The sequence below is a fragment of the Gallus gallus genome, chromosome 2, assembly GCF_016699485.2.
Source record: "Gallus gallus isolate bGalGal1 chromosome 2, bGalGal1.mat.broiler.GRCg7b, whole genome shotgun sequence".
Taxonomy (NCBI): domain Eukaryota; kingdom Metazoa; phylum Chordata; class Aves; order Galliformes; family Phasianidae; genus Gallus; species Gallus gallus.
The window spans coordinates 83,193,596-83,216,848 of NC_052533.1; the positions used below are offsets into that span (position 1 = coordinate 83,193,596).

Sequence of the window (23,253 nt, forward strand, 5' to 3'; positions counted from 1 at the left end):
TCTCTACTCTATCCTGACTTGTGATCACCAAAAGCACATTAACAGACCTACACCGCTAACTGCTTCCTGCTGTTGTTTGGTGTTCTGTAGTTAGCACGGCTGACCGTCAAGCTGTAAATCTTGCCCGGTGTTCTGTAACAGAGGAAAAAAACAGGATGATTTGTGTTGTCTTTGGGACGTCGTGCATCATTATTGATCGAAGGGAGGCAGTGAGAAAAGCGTGCCGTCTATCTGTTGATCGCCGCTAGTCCCGGAAGGTGGTGGTAGCTGGCAGTCAGTAGAGGGCAATAGAGAAATACGGTTCGTGGTACCTAAAGGATTTGAAGCAGTGATTATGTGTTTACAAAGAAAAAAAAAAAAAAAAAAAAAAAAAAAGGAAAAAAAAAGAAAAAAAAAAAAAAAAGGAAAAGAAGAAAAGAAGAGCCGGGAGGATAGGTTGTTCAGTTTACTACTGGAGACCTGACTGTGACTGAGCGTCGGGAAAACATTTTTAAGGGAGGAAGGAATTGCTGCGGCAGCATCTCCGAGTCTCTCTCCTTTTTCTCCTCTGAGTTACATAGGATAACTTGGCCAGAACTTACTGATGACTGCACGGCCAGCGGAGCCGGGAATGGGAAATGCAGGAAGGCGCTCTTTGGCAGGAGCAGAAGAGGAGGCATTTCAAAGATCCTGCAGGTGACCGAGGTGAGCAAACTAACAGCTTCTCTTTGAGTGAGACTGTAGGTGTTCAGTCAGCCGTGTAAAGTCATGAGCAAACGGAGCAACTGACATTATGAGAGAATTTTGCTTTTTATGGCACGCTGGTATAAGACTCGTTTTATCTTGGAAAAAAAAAGCAGGTAGCGATGCTTCGGGGATAAGCACTTTTGAGCATATGTTATTTTGCTTAAACCGGTGGCTTGTTCTGTGTGCAACATCTTATATTAGCAGTGTTTGAAACACGGTTATCATTTTACAGGGTTTGTGGACTATACTTCCTAGATTCTAGCTTGCAGGGAAATGCATAGAGAATAATACGAGACTATTGTTGTTCCTTTTAGAGGGGATTTTTAATAAGCTTTTGGAAAAACGTGACTTGGAGATTTAGAGAAATTTATTAAGAGATTTTGGATGCACGGTGAGAATGCTCTCAGATTTTCCAGAGGCTATATTGTCAGAAGGATACTGAGAAGTGATAGCAAAGACTATAGCAGTAACAAAAAGAGTTAAGCCACAGAAATAAGCAGGCTAATGGAAGGTCTGGGAAGCAGGGGAAAAAAAAAAACAACCAAAAGACTAAGTTAAGAATTAAGCATATCAAATACTTTCCTGTTGCCAATATCTCAGCTGGTGTCACCATAACACTTGGAAAATATCCTCAGGATGCTAGGAGCCATTAAAGCAGTACAGATTATCAGAGGATAAACTTCCACTTCAGCTGCCACTGGTACCAGAAGTGACCAATAAGAAACATGTGAGAAATGAAAGATGAAGAACTGGAGCATTGACATGCTGGGGATATCACAGAGCAAGTGCAAGGGTATCTAGAGGTCAGTCAGACAGTACCCATCTGAAATAAGGCAGGATGATAAATAAAAGAGGTAAATCATATTCTGAAAACATACTATGAGCTTCAAAAAGCTAATTAAGGGAAATACTATCTTCTGTTCTTCCTGAACCAGAATTTATTTTCTAAGTGTCGTGATAGGTAAGGAAATGACACGGTGATTTGTCTGTGTTTTGTGTGTCAAAATGTGTAAAAGATTAACATGTTGATTGTTTGTTTATTCATTGTTTAGAACGCAGCTTCCTTAGAGCATGTGCCTGAGGGAAGCGAAAGATAACATATATAGAACTTGTCACTATTTTCTGTGGGTTGGCAACATCCGTCTGACAGGGAAGGGACTCAATGAATATCATAATTCCCTCTGTTTTGAAACCTACGAGTTCCAACTCTAGTCTCCATTTTTTTCTTTCCTTATTCCATTTCCAGTGCTCTAGATTTTCTTGTGAACCTACATATGTGTTCACTGGAAAGATAATAGAAATTAGCAATGGTCTTGAATGAAAACCCCAGAGAGAAGGATAACTGCAGTTTGAGGAAATCCACACTTGTGTACCAACTCCTCCTTAAAGCAGTCTGTGGTGGGAGTGATTAGTTCCTGATCTAAAATGGCAAGCTCTGGGACAACAAACATTCTCTTACAGCTGATACCTATTTTCAGCATAATTAACACAATTGCTTAGTGGTGTTTGCTGAAGAGTTTTCTCTTGGGTTGTTTCATAACAGGTGTGACCAAAGGAATTCGTTATAGTGGGGAGCCACCCGGATTGGTGGCTGGGATTGAAAAATGGGAGATGAGAGTGCTTTTTTTGTGTGACTTTGTGGCATGTGTGAGGCCTCTTTCAGATCAACTTATGAAGTGGTAGAAGGGGTGCCTTGCCCACTCTGAGGGCCAGGCTGAGGATGTGCAAGGAGCTTTGCTGTATGGAAGTCATGGGACAGGCCATGGTCTGGATGCAGTGTCTTCCATGATGTTGTAAAAGATGCACCTGTGCCAGTTCTGCATGGGACTTCTTCTTACCTTGAGGGATAAGAAGTTATCTCTTCATCTTCATTTACAAAATAGTTGTCTAAAAGAGTTGACATTTCAAGCAGAAGTTCCACTTGCAAAAAAGGTGTTGCTAATTAATATGTTAATTATCATGTTAACCTGTTTGCTTAATGAGACATGACATGGTCCCTACTGTTAGGAACATCAGTGCGCACAAGAGTTTGCCCCAGGCTCTCTGGGTCATTTACTGCTGTGCTGCAGAATGACCCAGGGCTGCTACTTCAGCCTTTTGCCAGAATAGGAACACTTCATTTTCTGATGAGTCATCCGGGTTTCACTCAGATCCCATAAGATTCCACCAGCCTGTTCTTCCTTGCTGTGCAGTCCAGTCCCTGCCCTAGAGGCCCTGCTTTCCTGGCCAAGATATCGAGCACCCTCTCCAGCAGCTGTTGGCTCCCTTCCTTAATTAATCTTCAGGGGACTGCTCACAGATGATACCATACGGGGCATTTCCTCTCTCACTGGAGCAGGTCATGCAGCATTCCTGGCCTGCAGTGTGGCAGAGCAGTGCTGGCAACTGAGCTGGAGTTTGCCACACACTGTGCTAAATGCTACCTGCTTTGAGTCAGGTAGGGAACTAGGTCAACCAAAGGGGGCGGCTGTAGGCGTTTTCCAAATTGGCTGTATTTACTGATGAACAACACAGAAGAGCTCTCTGTTTCAGGAGAAAAGTCTTCCTTTCTCATTTCTTTTTTTTTCCCTTCTGGTGCAGGACGGGAAGAGGGAAAGTCTTCATTTTAAAATTTCTTTTCACTTTAAGTTTGTTTCATTCTCACTGTGAGTCACCTGTTCTAAGGTGGCGCAAGTCTGAGCAGGAGGCTGGATCAGACGGCCTCTAGATGTTTCCATCCTTAACCTGTAATTTTCAACACTCATGCTGTAATTTCCAACTCTTCCTGGCTACACATTGCCAGGGAGAGGGGAAAAAAGAAAAAGAAAAGGTATTTTATGGTCTTTTTTTTCCTGAGTAATATTTTATTTATTTAAAAGTGAACAAGAGATAACAAAAACCAGGTACTTCAAATAGATAGCTGTGCCATATAATAGTTATTTGCAGTTGCTGGTCTAGGTGTTTGTACGTCTTGTCAGAAAACTATCGTGTTCAGGCTGATTAACAGAAATGTTACCATGCAGAAATTTAGTCAGCTGAGGGGTAAACAGTTAGAAGGCTATGCTCCCTGCTGCAATAGAAAAAATGGCTTCTCACACGTATTTATAGCATTCAAAGGTGGTCTGACATCTGAGAAGCTGCCATCAGTGCTGGTTCTTCCAATTTTATTCTTGGAGAGTCGGATAGCAAAAAGGGATGGAATATTTACTGCTCAGGTATGTGAAGCAATCTGAACTTGAAAGATTCCTAGCAGTTTTAGCGTAATCAGTTTTGGCTGAGTTCATTCAAATTTAAACTGTTTGCCCAGTTGACATCCTCGATTCATCATCTTAGCTGAGACGAGATCTCCAAGCCATTTACAAAATCTAAACAAACCTGTCTTCCATTAGCTTCAATCATAAAGGTGATAAATATGCAGAAAACTTGAATCTTTAGAGATGACTAAGATGGATATAGTTTAGACACAAGGGAGGTAACAGAGAGTACCAAACTGATGCTTTTAGTGAACTTTAAACCAGAGTTTCACAGTCAAATGCAAGTGGGTGATGCATTGCTCCTTATTTCCTTCAAAGCTGCTGCTGAGGCACAGTGGTAGCACAGCATATTTTATCTGCATTGGAAAGACAGCACATGGGTCTTCATTGCTATTAATGTCGCACCGCCACCCAAACTTATTCCTCTCTTAAAGGAAAAACTAAAATGAGAAGGATGTAACTAATTCGCGAGCCTGAAGCATCTAAAGAGGAAGAACTCCATATGATAGTAATTCAATCAGCAATATTAGCGTCCTGACAGCTGATAGAAAATGTCTTCAGTGAGGCTTGTACTGCGGCTGCATAGTTCTCGAGTATGGAATGCATGCAATGCCCTCATCTTTACTGTGCTCCTCTACAGTTTGTGCCGAAAACAAAACAGGGGGTAGATGGTGCAATTTTGTCCACAGCCCCAGAGATCTCTGCTTCAGCATCCCAAGTCAGAAGTAGTCCTATGCACACACATTTATCAAAAACTGCCATTGGAGTTGTCATTAACTTAACACATGGGGAGGGGCTGATACAATCTCAGTCTTCTTCAGAAGGCTCATAGCCACATGTTTTTATGTTTTCTTTTCGTTATTATTAGATAAGGCTAATAGCAGTATTCACGTATGGTCTGCATCAGACTCCTGAAAGGTCCTTTTTGCCCACTGTGAGGAAAGTATCTGTTTCCCCCCTTTTGAAAAGTCAATTTAAAGTGATCTGCTTGATGGCATGGTAGGGATAACTGGCTTTGCCAATTCATAACATACTTGGTTTGTGCAAAGGAAAATTATTCTTTCCCTACTATGTCCTTAAGCAATGTTTTTTCTGATGAAAACATTTGTTTTACTGGTCCCACTCTTCCTCCTAAGCTAGTCTGATAGCTCTACATCCCTTAGAACTGTTTGGAAAAATAATGCTGCTTTTCTGGAGAGAATAAGTAAAAGAAAGGACGATAGGAAGCCCAAAGGAATAAAGGTCTAGATAGAGATACACTCACAGGTCCATTTGTCACAGTGCCTGGTGGCTCTCTGCTGCTCTTCCGTTTGCTCTGCTGGTTAATCATTTGCTTGAGTGCCCAGGTACCATGGTGAGGGACACAACACCAGTGCCACAGACTCAGCATGCAGCATATTCATTAAAACATTATTTTTGAAAGGAAACCCAAAATAAACACAGCTTATGAAAATCCTCAGCATAGCAAACAGTGCAGTTTACTTTCCTCTCTAACAATACAGATTAACATCTTAGCATATAGACTTCTTGCTCCCATTTTATGTTTTTCTTTCTGCTGTTGATATTCATAGCTTTTCCATGAAAATGTAAGTAGCCTGAAAGGCTTCAAACTTCTTCCATATGTTGAGCATAGTACTTTTGTGCATTAGCCTTTCTGTGTAGCTATTGTGATATTTGTTCCGTTGCCATCAGTATTCAAATCAGAGAAAGAGCCTTGAAATAAGGGCCAAAAGCATCTTTGGTCTGTTAAACGCCAAGAGTAAGCTAGTGAGACCTATGTGAAACAAGGGCTATAAAGTGCTTACCTTGAAAGTCCCGGCTAGCAACTAAGTAAAAGGAATGCTGGAATCCCAACTGACCAACTCTTCTTCCTTCTCCAAACATGAAGCCTTCTGCCTGAAGAGCTCCTATGAAGCATCTCTTCTGTAGTGTCACGTTTTCAGGTCTGATCCTCACACAGACCTCTGTTGCTGCTGTTTCTTTTCATAGAGCCATGCTATTTATAGCTCTGTTTGAATATTTATGGTGGCCACCACTGGAAAGTTAGTACTGAGCAATAGTTTTCTACTGAGGACATTATGCATTAGCATCCCTCCAAGATAACTGCATACAATATAAAAACAAATTTACATCTTTATCATGATTACCTTATGAGTTTTCTCCTGCTGCTGGTATTTTGCTCACTTCACGGCGCTTTTCTCTGAACGCTGGTGCGTGGAGCAGGTTGAACTGGCAGTGTGTGAGCCTCCAGTACATAACATGCCCAGGAGACAGGCTGAGTGGCAGAGGAAGGATCCAGAGATACATGTAAGGTATGCATCGACTGGAGCTGGGTAATTGTTCCTCAGACTCCACCGATCATAAAAGCTAGCTTTAATTTTTGTTGCAGCTCTCAGGAAATGGGGAGGACATCCTTTCTCCCCTATATTTCACTTACATGATAAAAAACTGCCAAATATTTAGTTCAGGCCTATCTTACCATCTGCTCTGTCAGCAATTAGCTCACCAATTGGTGTGGGCCAAGTTCCATTAATATCTAGCAAAAGAACACAGAAAAGCTCAAAACTCAGACAGTAAGGCAGAGATGTTGGTTCTGTTTGTCTGCCTGGCATGGGGTAGGAAGAGCCTGTGATGTGCTGCTTGTCTACGGTTGGAGACATAAGCAGTTCACCATTTGAGTCAACCACCCTAGTGATACCGACACCAAAAGACTACAGTAATGACAATCCTCTCATCTCCATCCTTTTGCTGTATAAAAATTTGCCACCTTGGCACAACACTTCAACTTTCTGCGGATATACAGATCCTTATAAACCCTAAAGGTGCAAGAACTCTGCTCTGGTCTACCATTTTACTGGGGAGAAAAAACAGCCCTTGAGGAAAGCAGAGGAAGATCATTGCTTGCATCCTGTGTTTCTGCAGGCTCCAGGAACCTGAAGGTAGAATCACTCCCCTCTCCTAGTAGGAAATTGGGCCAGACTGCACAGGAAGGCACCAAACAGGTTGCACACTAATACTGTAGGGTATCAAAGTAATAACACCTCTACAATTCTGGTGCTTGTAGTATGATTGCAAAACTGAGCTTTGGTATCAGAATCAGCAGACCACTGCTATTGTGATGACAAATATCTACAGTGCAGAAGTTTTCCTATAAAAGGCTTTTGTTGCTGTGATGTTGCCAGCCATACAGGCACTCCTTCCTGCCACCCACATCTTTTCCATTATTCTGATGTAATTTCTTTTGTGTTCCTTTGCATCAAATCTGAGGGGTATTCAATGATGCTCACAGGTACAGTTCAATTGATTCCCTCATACTTCCCTTCTGGAAGGTGTTCCATTTTTGAGAACCACTTTAGGAACACCTGCAAGTTGAGCCTGGATAAAGGTGTCTCTTCCTGCCAGCAGATCTGTGCACTCTTATTTTCCATGGCCTATTATCTGGAACTTGGCAGGCCTTTGCAATCTTTCCTAGGTATACTGTTCTCAGTTAATCACCATTATTTTGTGGGCTGAAGTGAAAATAAGCCTGAGCTGAGAATGCTGAGCTAAACTCAGTCTTCTCCAAGCCCAGAGCGGGGAGTTTTAATTTGGCCCTTAATGGGCTATGATCCAGTTACAGAATTAGGTTTTGAGCCAGAAGGACATCTAAGTTCTGTGACATTCATATAAATATGCCAGCTTAGTGTTCATGGTGTGTTTACAGCCTGCTATTCATTTCTAACTAGTGGCATTTCCTTTTTAGCTACAGTGAGAGAAGCTATATTTTTACCATTGATGTTACTATATGATGGTGACAAAATCTGAAGATGTAAAAGCACAGTGAACACTCAGATACAACTATCCAGTGTGATGAACAGAGGAAGTGTTTATATAGGTTGCACAAGTTCAAACATTTGTTATTCACTTTTCCATCCTCAAACAGTAGTTTCAGCTTAAGACAGTAGGCCCAAATCAAACAGAGTGTAAGTTTTCCAAATGCTTTGTTAACAGGCATTGATGCACCTGCAATTAAGTGCAGATAAGGAAAGGAAAACAATAACTTGGTCTAGAGCTGGAGGAGTCAATAAAGAACTAAGAAAAAGCTGCTGAAGTTGTATTTAATTTTCCAGTTTCTTTTCTGTAAAAATCATTTAAAAATGAAAATATATTTTAAAGACCAATATAAGGATTAGAGCGTGTAATACTAACTTTGGAAAACTGCAGCTCTCTTTCTGACATCATCTTACATTTGTGGCTAAGAGAAAACTCCATTATTTTTGTGGATTGCTGGAAAAATAGATGTGAATCTCATTTGATCCATTCTCATCCTGACAGGTTGACTTGGAAATCTTCAGTTTCAAAGAATGTAAATATGTCTGAGTGAGTTCATATGGAGCAGATGGGTTTTCAGGAAAAGGCATCCAATTTGATAGAGTTCCAGAAAAAAACCCCCACAGAACTGGCAGAAGACAAAGTTCAAACCTTTGTTGTGAATGTTTGCTGGTCCCTAAGTTGATGCTACTTTGGGAATTGACTTCAGTTGAGATCAAGGCTTTGCTTATAGGCTTGTGTGAGTGTTGCAAATGAAGGTACTGATCATTAAAGCTGTGTCAGCTTCTCAGCAATGAACTGATGTTCTTTTTGGCTTAAGTTCAATGTTCTTTGAACAAGGAGCCTTGATTTACATTAAGTGTTTCTCAGCTATTCTTGGGATATTAAGCTGCTGTCTTGCTTCTGTTTGTGAAGCCACCAAAGAAACAAGCAAAAAGGAAAGAAAAAAAAAAAGGAAAAAACAAACAACAAACAAACAAACAAGCAAACAAAAACAACCAAATAAGCCAGAAAACACAGATGTAAGTCTGATGGCTGCTGTTGAATGTGCTCGTCCTTCCATCTTGCAGCTGCAAAACTCGCAGCTTTGCAGGTGGGTCACCCTTACAGCTCTCTTTCAGACTGTTACCAATCTTGCTTCACAGATCAGCCAACAACTGTGTCCCAAACCATGCTCTCACCTGTTTCCTCTTCCTCAGGAATAAACAGTTATGTCTGAAAAGGGAATTGACAAAAGCCAAAGTTCCACACCCAACCTAGCCCAGTGATATGAATGAAATCACATTTTCTTGATGCTTGTGGAATGAAAGTGGAAGCTGTTACCATGGAAATAGTCAATTTCTGAAAGAAGAAGTTTGGAGGAGGCAGAATATCACCACTAATCTAAGAGTCTGCAGTCAAGACAAAAGGTTAAAGTTGGAGATGCACTAATTAGGCGATAGCTGTGTCCCTGGTAATGTGAGGATGGATACAAAGGAATTCTGTTTAGTAAAATGCTGTTGCCCTGCCTAATCACTGGAACCTATTGTTTTGGATACAGAACACTGATTAGATTAATCCCCAGTACAAATCTGCTAATTTGTGTTAAAATAGGTATACATTTAATGGATATAAATAGGTACTATATCCTGGGAAGATTCTTTGAAACACTTTGTTAAAGAAAAACAAACAACTTTTTAAGGGTTAAGTGTCCTCATCCCCTTTTTAGATACCTTTTCCTAGGCTTTGTTCTATATTTTACAAGCAATTATGTCTTCTCTGTCCTTTTCTCTGTCCTCAACACATTTTCTGAGGTGCTGAAATTACTGTGGTTCTTCAGATTTCTCTTTAAATGTGCTAAAATTGTTATCAGTAAACAGAGAAAAGGCTTTGTTATTTCCGCTGCGCTTCCTCTGTTGATTGACTGTGCCATGACAAAGTGAATAATATAGCAAAATCATCATTGACAAACAGGAATTTTTTGAGCTGGATTCTCTCTGTTCTTACCAAGTAGCAAATATTCCCTGACTTCAGAATGGCTGCATTTCTCCACAAGAGGTAGAAGTATGGCAACATACTACTTTTAATTTTCTCAGCTTTAGAGCACTGAAATGCCATCTGACCAACTGTGAAAGCACCTAATAAAAATTTTAAAACAATTCCACAATTTGCCCTGGATTATTTCACAAAAGGCTTAATTATTCTTAATTAAAACTCCTGTTGATTAAATTTGTGTGAGCTCTAGCTATTCAGAAAGTCTTGGGCCCAGCATTCTTGTATTTATTTATTTTCACTCACAACTAGCCTGTATTATTGCAAAAGCCTTTATCTGTGTAATTAGTTTTACATGGATTTTTTAATGAAGACAGTATGTGAAAATGAAATATAGTAAATATTGTTAGATATGCCAAAATGACACCAGCAGCATCTCAAGGCAGTAAACATATTGCCATGACATTATCCTTGGAAGAGCTAAGGGACATTCTGTGACTTGTGGATACAAACAATGCATCTAGACAGTTATGAAGAGTGTCATTATCATAACGTGTGATATTTCCGACTAAATATCAAGCTCCAGATTGAAGGCTTTAGTTTTGCCCTAGCTCTTCAAGCTTGAAGACTGCTGGAGAAACTCATAGTCGTATTGCTAGGCCCCTTCTTTACAGCCTAAATGAATTTATGGCTTGTATACTGCTATTTTTCTTTCCCATGCTATCGCTACTCTTTATATTGAATTGCACTTTTTCCAGCTGTATTTATCCTCAATTTATCCTCCTCAAATCATTTCTGGTCAGTAATTACTTCCTTACTTTGCTCTTGTATTGCTGAACAACTATAGACTAAGAAACTTGGCTCTGTTAGCATCTCTGGATGGAGGATCTCTATTCACTCACTCATTTTAGAAGCTCTCTTCTGCATTGTTCCCCATCTGAGATCATCTTTCTTGAATGCGTATAGGATTCCAGGTGTGGTATGACCACACTTTGGACATTATCAGTAATATCTCCTGGGTTCTATTGGAAGTCTCCCTCCTTATTCCTAAAAGTCCCACTTGCCTTTGTCACAAAAGCATTATGTTACCCATTTACTCATTTGGCTCTACCTGGTCATCTCCTCACTTGCAATTGAACTTTCTGCACATGGCTCTCCTGATTGCCCCGTTTCTATGGCTCTCATCTTCAAGTTGTTTTATTTGTGTAGTTTCACTACTCTTCTGCACTGAGAGTACAAGAGTATCCAGGTACAAGAGCTCCTGGATCTCAAAGACCGACATCTGTGAAAGGACAGCAGAGAAGCCCCAGGATGAATCCTGAAGATCCTCACTGCCAGGTCTTCATTTTTTTTATTTGATGTATCCCTTTTTTAATAGCACTTCCTTGGTATTTCTTCTCTTTTACCTGTTTTTCAATCACCAAGTAAGTCTCATCCTTAGTCTTCAGATTCCTTTTACTTTTTGAGTTATGTTTCCACGTTAGCTGTGGTGATTTCTACTTGCATACCCCCATCTATTCACCTTATTTTTGTCTTTAAATCCATCTTAATTCTTTTTATTGAAAACTATGGCAAAATACTTATTCAGAGCCTTTCCTTATCTTGTGTTTAGCATCTGCTCCATCTTTCCTCCAGAGCAGCACAGCATTTTTCCTTGTCTTTTTTTATTTGACTTACTGAGGGCCTTTTAATATTTGTTTTCATATCCTTTGTGAGATCTAGCTCAGTTGGGTTCTTGGCAGTTCAAGCTTTATCTTTGTACTCCCTGACCTCTCAGATGTTTTTAGCTTGTGGACAGTACCTTTGGCATTCTGTATGGACTCTGCTTATTTCCAGTACCTTCCTTTTGACACACTTATTCAATGAGGTTATGTGTGGGATCTCTTTGCATAAGGTCCTGCTAGCTGCTGGCAGCAACTTTGTAAAAGCTACTTGTTCAATTTACTGTCTCTTTTCTCTATTACAATATAGACATAATGAGAAATCTTAAATGTCCTTTTTATTGCCCTTTTACAATGTGAGTGCAATTCTTAAGTTCATATGCCAACCTAGCTTCTCTCTTACATAAATAATCCTACTAATGTCATAATTAAAACTATGAAGGTTATTTGTGTGAGAAAAAAAGATCTACATTCCTTCAGTATTACTGTACCTTCACCATGTGCAGTATTTTCTCACAGTGATGACTTTTTTTAGCTGAACTGCAAAAGCTGTCAAAGAAGTTCACATGCAGTATCAAAAGAAGAGCAGAATATTTTGAAAGGTAAGACTGATTGGAAACAGTTCCAGCAGTGTTTAGTATTTCTCTAATAGCCTTTTAGCCACTTGACTCACGTTTTACATCTATATTATATTTTCTTGTAGCATTCTGGTGATTTCCAAATGTACAAGTAATGTGCTGAGTGCTCAGGAAAGTGGTCTTTAACAGAACTTAATTGTTATATGGAGAAAGATCACAAAATCACATCATGGATGGGATGAGAAGAGTCCTCTGGAGCTCATCTGGCCCAATCCTTGCTCCAGCAGGAACACCCAGAGGAGGTTGCCCAGGCTTATGTCCAGGCAGCTTTTGAAGTTCTTCAAGGAGGAGACTCCACAGCCTCTGGGCAGCTTGTGCCAGTGCTCTGTCATCCACACAGCACAGAAGTCAGTGTGTGTTCTCTAGTGTTCCAGTCTGTGTCCGCGGCCTCTTGAACTGGCACTGGGCACCGCTGAAAAGGGCCTGATTGTTTTCATTGAATTCTCCCTTTAGACATTAATAAGTATTAATAATAGACATCCCTTTAGACATAAAAACAGAGTTTTGTTTAGTCTCAAGATATGTCATTGCTGAGTTTCATGAACAGTGGAAAAACATAATCAGCAATAGACTCTGCCCCAAAAAGCTTGCAGTTGAAACAGTTAAAACACATCAAGAACCAAAGAGAGCAAACATTCTTTACAGTCGCTGTAAAATGTGGGAAATGAGCTAGAGTCATCCATCTAGGGCGTGACCAGCAGCTGAACTCTGTCTTCTTGTCTTCTCAATCTCTCAGTTGCAGGAAGTTTTTTTCCCAGTTTTGTCCACTATGATCATTAACAGGAGAAGGAAATTTCAGCATAGTTTTGGGAATGAAGAGAATGAAGAATTTCATTTATTTTCCTACTGTTTCACTTACTTTAATAATCTGTCACTGTATGACAAAGTAGTTGGTAGAAAGAGAAAACACGGTATGTTCTCCATTGATGATACATTGCATTATTTAGCCACTCCTGTAGAGGAGCATATATTAGCTATTAATCAGTTATTGTGAAAAGACAGCAGATGGGTAAAAACCTGATTTGGCTGTTAATTTGTAAACTTTGAGCAATAGGTATAAAGCGAACAAGGAAGTAGATGACAATGCAGAAAATATTTTTTGCTGCATAAAAAGCTTTCTTTTACTAGATTGAGCATGGGATCATAAGCAATATTACACACAATTTTGAGAAGAAGTTAAGAAGTTTCAGTACATTTAGATTTTCAGATTAGCTGGTGAGCTGCACAACTGTGACCTGAATTATGACTCTCCTGTGGTTTCTATTTATAAATTCTTTTTCCACTACAAATAAATTATGAAATACATTTAAAAGTCATGAGTTAATGAAAAAAAAATTCAAAAGTATAATGGGCACAGCTGTTTGAAATAGTGTTATTTTTTTGCTGTCATTATAATAATAATAAAAGCCTCTAAATCTCTTCCTCGTATAAATGTATCCATTTACTTCCTCAGCATCTCAGTGAATGAAAGTTTGACCAATAAAATTTATCTGGAATGTCACTCCTGTGTGCGTCAGTAAGGATCAGGAGAGATTAGTGAAGAATCTATATGTGATTCAATGCTTATCACATTGTCAGCTTCTCAGGAAAGCAGGATCCTGGGTCATAGAAAAGAAAAGGAAATAGAACTTTGTCTTCTTTGAAGAGTGTTATCTTGCATATGAACAATGCTATTACCTCTCTGGCAGTAAAACTACCAAGAACACTGTAAAAAGATTTACATATTTTATTTACCATAAAAACCAAGTCACATAGCAGTGCTCATATAAGTGTTGTATTTAAAGTATTTCGAAGAAAATTTTTTTCAAGATTTAGGCTACAGATACCTACGTAGTTGTCAGATACTGGCTCTGTTGTAGCTTCCACAAATCTTGTGCTCAGTAATTCATCTCCACAGGAAAAAAATAATAATAATTTTACCAGTGGAAGTCAAAGAATCGTCTAGATTGGAAAAGACTTTCAAGATCACCAAGTTCAAATATCAGCCTGACATTCTGAGTCCCATCACTAAAATCTGTCCCTAGTGCTGCATCCACACACCCCTCCTGGAATGGGGACTCCAGCAACTCCCTGAGCAGCCCATTTCAATGCTTGACCACCCTCTCTGTGCATAAATTTATCCTAACGTCCAATCTAAACCTCCCGTGGCACAGTCTGTGACTGTTACCTCATCTATCACACGTCACCTGAGAAAGAGACCAGCACCCTTCTCATTGCAGCCTCCTTTCAGGTTGTAGGGAGCAATGAGGCCTCCTCTCATCCTTCTCTTCTCCTAACTAAACAACCTCAGTTCCCTCAGCCACTCCTCATTAGCATTATTTTCTAGTCTCTTCGCCAGCTTGTTGTTCTTCTCTGCACACAATCCTTGTAGGGAGGGGCCCCATCTCAACACAGCATTTGAGGTGCAGTCGCACTCACAGCGCCTGCACAGTGAGACATGTACTCATGCGTGGAGCTTTTCAGGAAAACAATTCAACCACATCAGGTACATGCTCTCTGTTAATAGCCTGTTAGGGTGATGGGTATTGATTAAAAATCCAGAGAAATAAAACTAGCTGGTTTAATTTTTGAAAATGTGAAATACACAGATCATTAGTTGAAGAACCATATAATTTTTCTCAGTGTTTACTTCTTACAAATAATGCATATTTTCAGCTTATGCTTATGTTGATTTTTCTTAGCTGGGGAGAAGGAGCTGCAGTACAAATAACGTGGTGTAGGTATTTACTCAGCAGTCCATCCAAAATGACCTGATTAAGGTGAAAATTTTTCATTGCAGCAGCTTTCCATTGGTGCATTAGAGGATTTGTGGTGAAAGATGTTCTTTACGCAGATTTATTTTAATAAGAAACAAAAACACCTTCTAAACCCAAATATTCAACCATGAAATCACATTCTTTTTAATTCCAAAATGCTCCGTAATGCCTACTGAGTAGTACAATTGAGACGCTTCTGGCTCCTGTTCTATTCAGGAGCCTGTTTTCCTATCTGGACTTAATCTCCTGTGACCTGCCACTATCTCAGCTTTATGGCTATGGACATAACCTCATCTCTGATGAATTGAGGAAAATACAGTCTAATAATGTAGCTACTCGGGGGAATGAGACTATGAATCACTCAAACTTTAATATCTGTGAGGGCCAAAAGTTTGTATTCAAAGTTCCCCTGGAAAATTCTTCTCTGCTAAGGAAAAAAAAAATCAGAAATATTTTTAATTATTTCTAGACACGTAGATCTCATTTACTTTTGTATAAATACAGTGACTTCTGTTAAATTAGCTTAGAATTTTATCTGTGTATAAACCTGGTGATGAGTGTGAAAGGCTTAGTCTGAGGTTTGTGTAGAAGTGACTTCATCTAGTAGGATGAAGGGGGGGGCAATGGGGTGCTCAGACTGTACTGGAGCTGTTGGTATGCTTAACCAATACTGTGTTTGTACAGAGAAGTTTTTTGTTGATGGCTTTATTAATCCTTTCTCCCAGTTGGTAGCATTTGAGACAAAGCATTTTTTACACACGAGTTGTGTATGTGGCATGGCCTGTGCAACTGAAATCTGTTTGTGAACTACAGTGTCAGCTTGACATCAATTACTGTCTGTGGCTCTAGGATAGGTCTCTTCAAGCATCAAACAAGAAGAAGAAGTTGTATTTCAAAGCCTTGAAACCAGCAGCATGTCTGAAAGCTCTCCAATTTGGATAGGATATTCTCAGTTTAGATTGCTTAATCAATGCTCTGACTTCACTTCATCGGCATACAATAATATAAAAATAAAGCTTCTCCATTAAAAAATTGCTTGTCATTTCCAGTCTGGCTGCAAAGGTCTGTGCAGTCAAGTCTGCCGAACTGCTAAATCTTTATGCCTCCTCCTCTTTGGAGAGTCATTAAGCTTAGAAGAAGTCTAAGCCTCTCCAGGGCTGATAGAATGGCTTGTTTTAAAACATGTCAAAACTGTTGGACAGCAGCTTGTTAAAAACTTCCACATTATGGATCATTCTGATTGACTGGCCATAAATTAATGCCAGTTCTGTTGTTGTTATTTTTAACACATGTTGCAAAGATACTTGTATGTCATAACTGAGCCTTTAAGCGTGGGCTGGCACAGGTACTTGATGCATATAAGCTCTTCTATTTTTATTTTTATTAACCTGCATGCTTCTATATAATCTTACAGTAATTAGAAATCTGAATAATTATTCTTCAGTGTAACTATAAGACATTAAGAGGCTGATTTACAGATAGACTATTCACCCGTATTTTCATCGGCTTTAGCTCAACAATGTCACTGTTTCTTAATCTTACATTTGTGCAGGGTACACCACAGCCCTGAAGTTAACTCACAGCCCTGCAAGAGGCTGTTAACTACAAGCTAGCGCTGTACACCAATGCTTCAGACCAAATCACTTTGACATTTGTTTATATCCATACAGAGAGTAAAGGATACCCATCATGAATCTATCTAAGCACTTTGCCAGAAGCTAGTGCTTAAGCCATGGAGGTGGCCAGATGCATCCCATCATGCCTTTATGTTTCATCCGCTTTAAAATGATGACCTGTGACTTGGAGTGGGTAAGGAACAGAGTTTCAGCTCACATGGCTTCCTTCAAAGAGGCAGGTAGACACAACACATGGGAAACCATGGTGCTAGAATTCACCTGAGCTCAAACATGAGAACCACCTATTCTTTTGATGGGTACAGGGAGCAGGAGGTAGAGAAGAGGGGAGCAATACAATCCTCACTTCTCCCCCTGTATTTCAGGGTCATTAGTTCCCGTCAGAAAGGGGGTAACTGTTCCTGTCCACAGGAAGATCTTTTTGCTCTCTTCCTTTGTATGCACCAAGTGACTGCGTGAGTCCTGTCTTCCCTCTCACTCCTCTCCATTATAGCACAAAGATGGGCTATCCCCTTCTTTTATAACTAGCTTGTCAGAGCTAAAGAGCAAGGGTGCAGACCAAATTCTGTCAGAATATGACTTGATATTTTATTAGCATCAGAGAGAATTGGACCCTACTGTCCAAAGACAGATTTTAGGTATTTTTTAAGTCTATGGTCCAAGTTAAGCCATTTTTTTTTTGTCCTATCAATTCACAGAGAAGAATGACACATCTATTTTCTGTCTTGTATGCTATAAATACAGTTTGAGTCTATTACATTTATTATACTTTGAACTTTAAGTATTTCCTGCAATTTCCAGGAAGACATCATTTAAAAAAAAAAGAAATAATCTACTGGCCAAGAATTATATGTAGAGATGATTTGGCAATTTATTCTGAGTAGTGGAGAAAGTCCAAAGGAAAAAAAAAAATCATAGTCTACTTGGAACAATTTTTAAGGTAGAAAAAATTGGAGAAAAATCACCAGAAAAAAAAATGACATATAATTCACTTTGATATAATTTGGGATTGACAGATTTTGAACATTTCTTAATCTGACTTGCAGGTGGTGATCTGCTGCTAGAATAAATAAATTTCAGGAAGTGCCAAGGCTGCTCAGCCATTTACTGTGATATCACTCCTACATAAGGAACTTACCAACTTTCTCCAATTATCTCCTCTATTACGGTAAGTATTTAAGATGCGTGATTTTCTGTGTCAGGAGTTTTTCTGTGTCAGGAGTTCTAGAAAGTAAGAATGAGGTGAGTTCTGGAAGGTCCAACTCCAGTCCTAAATTTTGCTGGCAGAACTAGAATTTTAGTATAAGCACGTTAAACATATGTAAGTTTTGGTAAGGCTGTGGATTAATTGCAGTTGTCAGTATCTGCAGCTTGTATTTTTCTCATCTCTATGAAGTGGACCACATTTGCAGAGTGTGTAAGATTTTTCTACTTGTCTTATTACCTGGCATTAATTTTTTTAATTGTTGCATCTGTACTTGCAACTTTCAAATCAATGTCAGTCACTTTTAATCATTCAAAAAAAAAAAAAAAAAAAAAAAAAAGCCCCTCATCCAATAACGAAAGCAAACAAACAAAAATCCATTGATAATTCCAACAACTAGGGTTTGGAGTAGAGACCTAATTAGTTCTTATTGAGCTTGATCCAAAGTTCAATGAAGTAATTTGGAGACTTTCAATTAAAGTTAATTGACTTTAGAACAAAGTTCTTTCTCAAGCACACTGATTTAGCAGTATTGGGTTGCAAACAGTCACCCTAACTTCTATCAGCAACATTACCCACAGATATTAGGCATGCATTCAGTGTTCTGTTTCACACTGTTTCTGGGAAAACTGTTGCCTAAGTTGATGATACCCCCGTAGCCATATAGAGGGCATGGAAAAAACTTTATGTGCTGGGTACCCATTTCTGTGGCAGTCACCAAAGGCTGCAGGTTTCACTCCTTCTGGCTTCACTGCAGAGTTTTCATCAGAAGTGTCAACATTAACAAGATTTTAAACTGCAGGCGAATATAGAACATCATTTGATCCTGGCAAAGAACTGTTTGCCTCAGCACTTGCGGGATAATGTAGAGTAAGCAGCAAATCATTGATGAATTTGTAATGCAACACCAGTCCCAGGAGTGCTCAGGCAAAATTGCTGCAAAGAAGAAGGAAAGACACCAAAAGTGATTAAATGCAGAGATAGATTCAGACCCTGGGAGACCCTCAGGGAGATTCCTTTTTTTTAAATTTTTTTTTTTAAAAAAAAGGAGAGTGAGAAGAATGAGTAAGATAAAGGAAAAGGAAAAAGAAAAAGAAAATGAAGTAGAGAATGATGTGCTTAACTCTTTCATTCTGTCTATTAGTAAAAACCAGCAGGAGCCAACAAGTGTTGCATGTTTATGGAACCTTAACTGGTCTGGAATTGCTCTTGCAGTTACTCTAATTTTATGTGTGTGGAACTGTGACTATTGATTGTTGTCCACTCTTCAAGTGAAACTTTTGCACATCGTATCAGGCCATTAGCTCTTATCACTGTTAAATGCTTTATTTGCTTTTGCTGATGCAGAGATAATTAATAAACATATGCTAAAATCTGTGTTCATAGAGCTAGGTATTTAATCTTTATTGGTACATTTAAAAATGCAGCAAATTCACTAACAGTATTCACTAATACTAAATGGAGATTAGAGATCTTCAATGGAGTTGCACTATTGTCATAATGGTACAACACATCTATCAACATGGACATTTGGTCCTTAGAATAACATTTCAGTGAATGAGTGGAGCCATTGGTACTTGGGATGTCCATGCTCATTTTCCATCTTCACTATATATTTGCTCTCTGAACATGGGTGAGTCTCTCACGGACCAGACATAAAAGGGCTGACAGTGCTTTTCTTGTGTGCCCTGACTGCTTGGACAGTCTGCTTTGTGATGGGTGCTTTGTGATGGGGTCTCCTACTATGTTTCTGTACCTAGGAAGTAGTGCTTCCCCAGTTCCAATTGGTGTCCCAGGCTACTTAAAGTAACAAATTCAAGTTGGTTTCAGATAATGACATCAGGATTAAAAAAAAAAACTCTCCCTATTGCATTAGCAATCCCCAGAGTATTCCACTCCCTTTGTAAATTTATTTTAGAGACTAAGCAAGGCTGTGCTGCAATATGAAATACAGTGATCTATTTGGATAAATGTAGTTGCAAAGCTCTGGCTAACGTTTGCGTAAAGTTGAGATTAGAGAGTACATTCCACCTACTGATAGCAAAATTACCAAGTCTACGTACCAAAAATAAATCCTCACTTAAGGGAAACAAAGCAGCTTCTAAGTGATCGTTCTGAAAATTTCAGTGTCATTTGAAGTCATTTCTGTTGAATGTTTTGTACTTGAAATGTTATATCCTACTTTTTCTTAAATATGCTTCTCTGCTGTTTAAAAGTAAGATGCCTTTTACTTTGCTGCAGCTGTTGTTTTGGAGGTAGATAGGGATGATTGTTATTCTTTTATGATATGCAGCAGTGGGGATGTCACTTCAGACTACATTGGCCCAAAATGCTGTAAGGAACTTTAGCTCCATGCTTATATCCGGGCCAGTGGACGTCCAAAAGAATTTTAGCCTCCAAAGTACCATCAGAAAAGCGGAGGGCAGCGTAGATGGGCAAAGAAGCCGATATGTGGGCAATGAATCCCCTGCCTGTTTCGTGACAAATAGATACCATACAGCTTCTCAAATCTGTAGTAAAGCACATGCTGAAGGGATTAGGCAGGAAGGAAGAGGAGAATCTACTCTTCTTTTTTTTTCCTCCAATTCACAAAAAAAAAAAAAAAAAAAAAATTAGCACCATGATTTGTTGGGAGTGTTTGTAGTTGTTTCCTGAAAAATACATTTAGCCTCTTGATAACACTAGATGATAGCATGCTGCCCTGTGGGCAGATGTGCACGTAATAGATGGTGCCTAAGGCATATCTGCCCACATTTGGTGGACTCCCTTTTGTTAACATGACCAGATAGTTTAGTTTTATTACATTTACTGTTGAGAACAATCTCTCCTTACAGTCAGAAATCAATATGTTATTTATAATCATGCAGATTTTAGGTATGCACCACTTGCAATAACAGTAATGATTTTTTAAATGTATGGTAAAATTAATGTGTCACTTCTCCCTTTTGTTGAAGATACTTTAAAATTGGTGGACTGGTCATACTTATTTTGAAAGGGTCTATTTTTACCGTTGTTTCAAATGATGTAAATTCAAGGAAAATGAATTTGGCTGGAAATTGCTTTTGCTTGTTTGAGTGTCTGTGCAGTATGTTTGAGAGTCTTGCTTTGTACTCTCAGCTGAGACTGAGACGAGGTCGTTTTCCTTGAAGTTTTGTTGTTAAGGTTCCAGATCAATACAGATGTTGTGTTTGCATGTATTCAGGTACACAAGTAGTCTTTCTGAAGCCTGTTGGAAAAATCCCGACTCCATTGTTGCCAGTGCTATAAACCTCCCACTCATGCTGGTGAGGCCAAACTGATCACATTTTTCAGTGGAATGGTTTTGCAGAAGGGGAAGGAAATTGTTTAGGGTTTATTTGTTGTTTTTCCAGTGAATTGAGGGTAGTCCGTATTTTAAGGTTTTGTAACAGATGTGGTGCAAGTAGCCATGGAAAACTGTCAGAAATAATTATTTCAGTTTTGTAAGATTCATCTGGTTTAGTAATGCCAGGTCTGTATTTTGTCCTGACTACTTTTACATTATATATTTATGATAACTATATTACTATGTTGACATGAAACGTCATCTGAAGTGGCTTCAATAGCATTTAGATACAATTCATAAAAAGCTTCTTACTACATCAAACTAAAACCATTCTATCATACAAAAATTAATTGACTTATCGTTATCAGAATGCTTTTGCTTTAGATTCCTGAATCTATTTTCTTCAAGACATTTGTTTAATAGGAAATTCTGAAGTAGCGGAATTATTTCTGATATGGAGCGTAATCAAATTCTGAAGGGTCAGGATTTTCTGCAGAACAGAAATTTCCGTTTTGGCTGTCTCTAAACGCAGCCAGTGCTTAACTCAGTGTATCCTTTTACCAATGCAGTGTAAAGTTGTGCACTAAAATGCTATGCAAATTTGGAGCTTAGCAGTCTATTCTTGTTATTCTTGATCAAAATGACACGAACATATGATCATACTGCTGGTCAAATACATTGTGCCCCATATCTCAATTTTTTTTTTTTCAGAAGATAATGGCCATTTTTATGGTTGCTTTTACTCAGACACTCCTCCTCATTTCTGGTGACAAGATTTTTTAAATAGAATCCAAGCTTTTGTACAAAATAGCATGTTTATTTTATCCTCCTCCTGCCCTCAGAAAATGATTTCATGACATACAGTCACAAATAAGTCATAGTTTTAGTACTAAAAGCTTTTGCATTAGACTGATGTGCAATGCAGCTTCTTTTCTTTTTTCTTTTATTTGCTCCTATTTATTTCCTAATTTCTTGGTAGTCTTACGTTCTTGGCAGACTATAATATACCAACAACATCTCTTTATCCACATGCCTGCTAACTTTACCGACAGAACCTCAGTGTTTGTTTTAATGCCACTTGAACGGCAATTGAATGGGATTGTCTCTGACTTTACATTATTTTATACAAATATAATGTCCTTGGGTTAAGTGAAATGCATCCTGGTTTATCCTTGTGGCTGAAAAAAAAAAAAGATTTTTGGACATGTAATTGCATATTGAAAATGTTAAACCCTTGGGTAATATAAATACCTGACTGGTGATAATATCCTCAGAAGGTTTCTGCTTCTTTCCTGTAATATCTGCATTATAAAAAGTTTTGTTCACACAGAGTCACGCAAGCCATTTGTTTGAACAGGGCTGACTGTGGTATAATTACTATCCCCAGCTGTTTGATGGGAACCTTTCTCATACAAGCTAAGTGACAACTAGCAATGTAAACCCTCCTTTACTGTTGTATTGGACCTTGAAAATCTGCTAAGATCAGGGAGGACAAAGGAAGTCAAGGACAGGCAGGACATAAAAAATAGTATTTAAACACATCATAAGCAGAAGCAAACGTAGTGAGTTTTGCATTTAAATGAAATTTTATATACTCACAGGAAGCATCATCCAGTGGCTGAAGTATAGAACTGGGAGCTGAGCAATGCCGCTTCTATTCTTGGCCACAGTGCTGAAGATTTTGTTCCAAATAGGGAAGAGCAGAGGTCAAAAATATACCTATATAAAAGAGCTTTCCATTTTTAATAATAGCATGAGATAAGGCCATATCCCAGAGCATTAAAGAGAATAAGAACTTTGATTGTAGATAAGATTTTTATGAAAACCAGCTCAGAATTTCAAAAAAGGGACAGATCAGAGTTAGATGAAAATGGGTATGAGAGGAAAGTCATATTCAATCTGAAATCATGTGAACAGAGGTATGTAAGTATAGTATGGGGTCAGCAAATATAGAAAGTATGACAGGTAGCAATGGCACAGTAATTAGTTAAGAGGTCATAAAATATGTCCATCTCATACACCCATGAGATTTCAGTTGCAGTGTAGCATGGGATGTTAAAAGCCTCTTTCTATATGAGTGTAAAATTACTTATAGAGATATTTGTGCAAAATTCATAGTAAAATTTACAGTGTTCACAGGGTTTATGCTTGGTATTGAATGGGAATGAATTCAGACAAATTCCTACCCAAATTGTGCTCAGCTGCACAGGTAACATATGCAGGAGAAGGTGCCATATGAAATAATTAATTTCAGCTGAAACAACTTGGAAAGTTTGATTGCAATTAAGCAGATCTGTAGCCCTCATTTGCTATCTT

At 38.8% G+C, this 23,253-nt stretch overlaps 1 long non-coding RNA gene across 17 annotated transcripts in view; it reads left to right on the forward strand.

Annotated features, from left to right (window-relative positions):
- Positions 1-591: 591 nt before the first annotated feature.
- The window catches only part of LOC101751251, a 103,325-nt gene continuing 80,663 nt past the window's right edge, over positions 592-23,253 (forward strand). For 14 of the 17 annotated variants that reach the window (XR_006937139.1, XR_005857271.2, XR_005857278.2 and 11 more), the window contains exons 1-2: positions 592-684; positions 17,476-17,597. This is a non-coding gene — a long non-coding RNA (uncharacterized LOC101751251). Of the gene's footprint in view, positions 685-16,465; positions 16,605-17,475; positions 17,598-23,253 lie in introns of all 17 variants that reach the window. The other 3 variants (XR_005857280.2, XR_005857273.2, XR_006937143.1) reach the window with 2 other exon arrangements.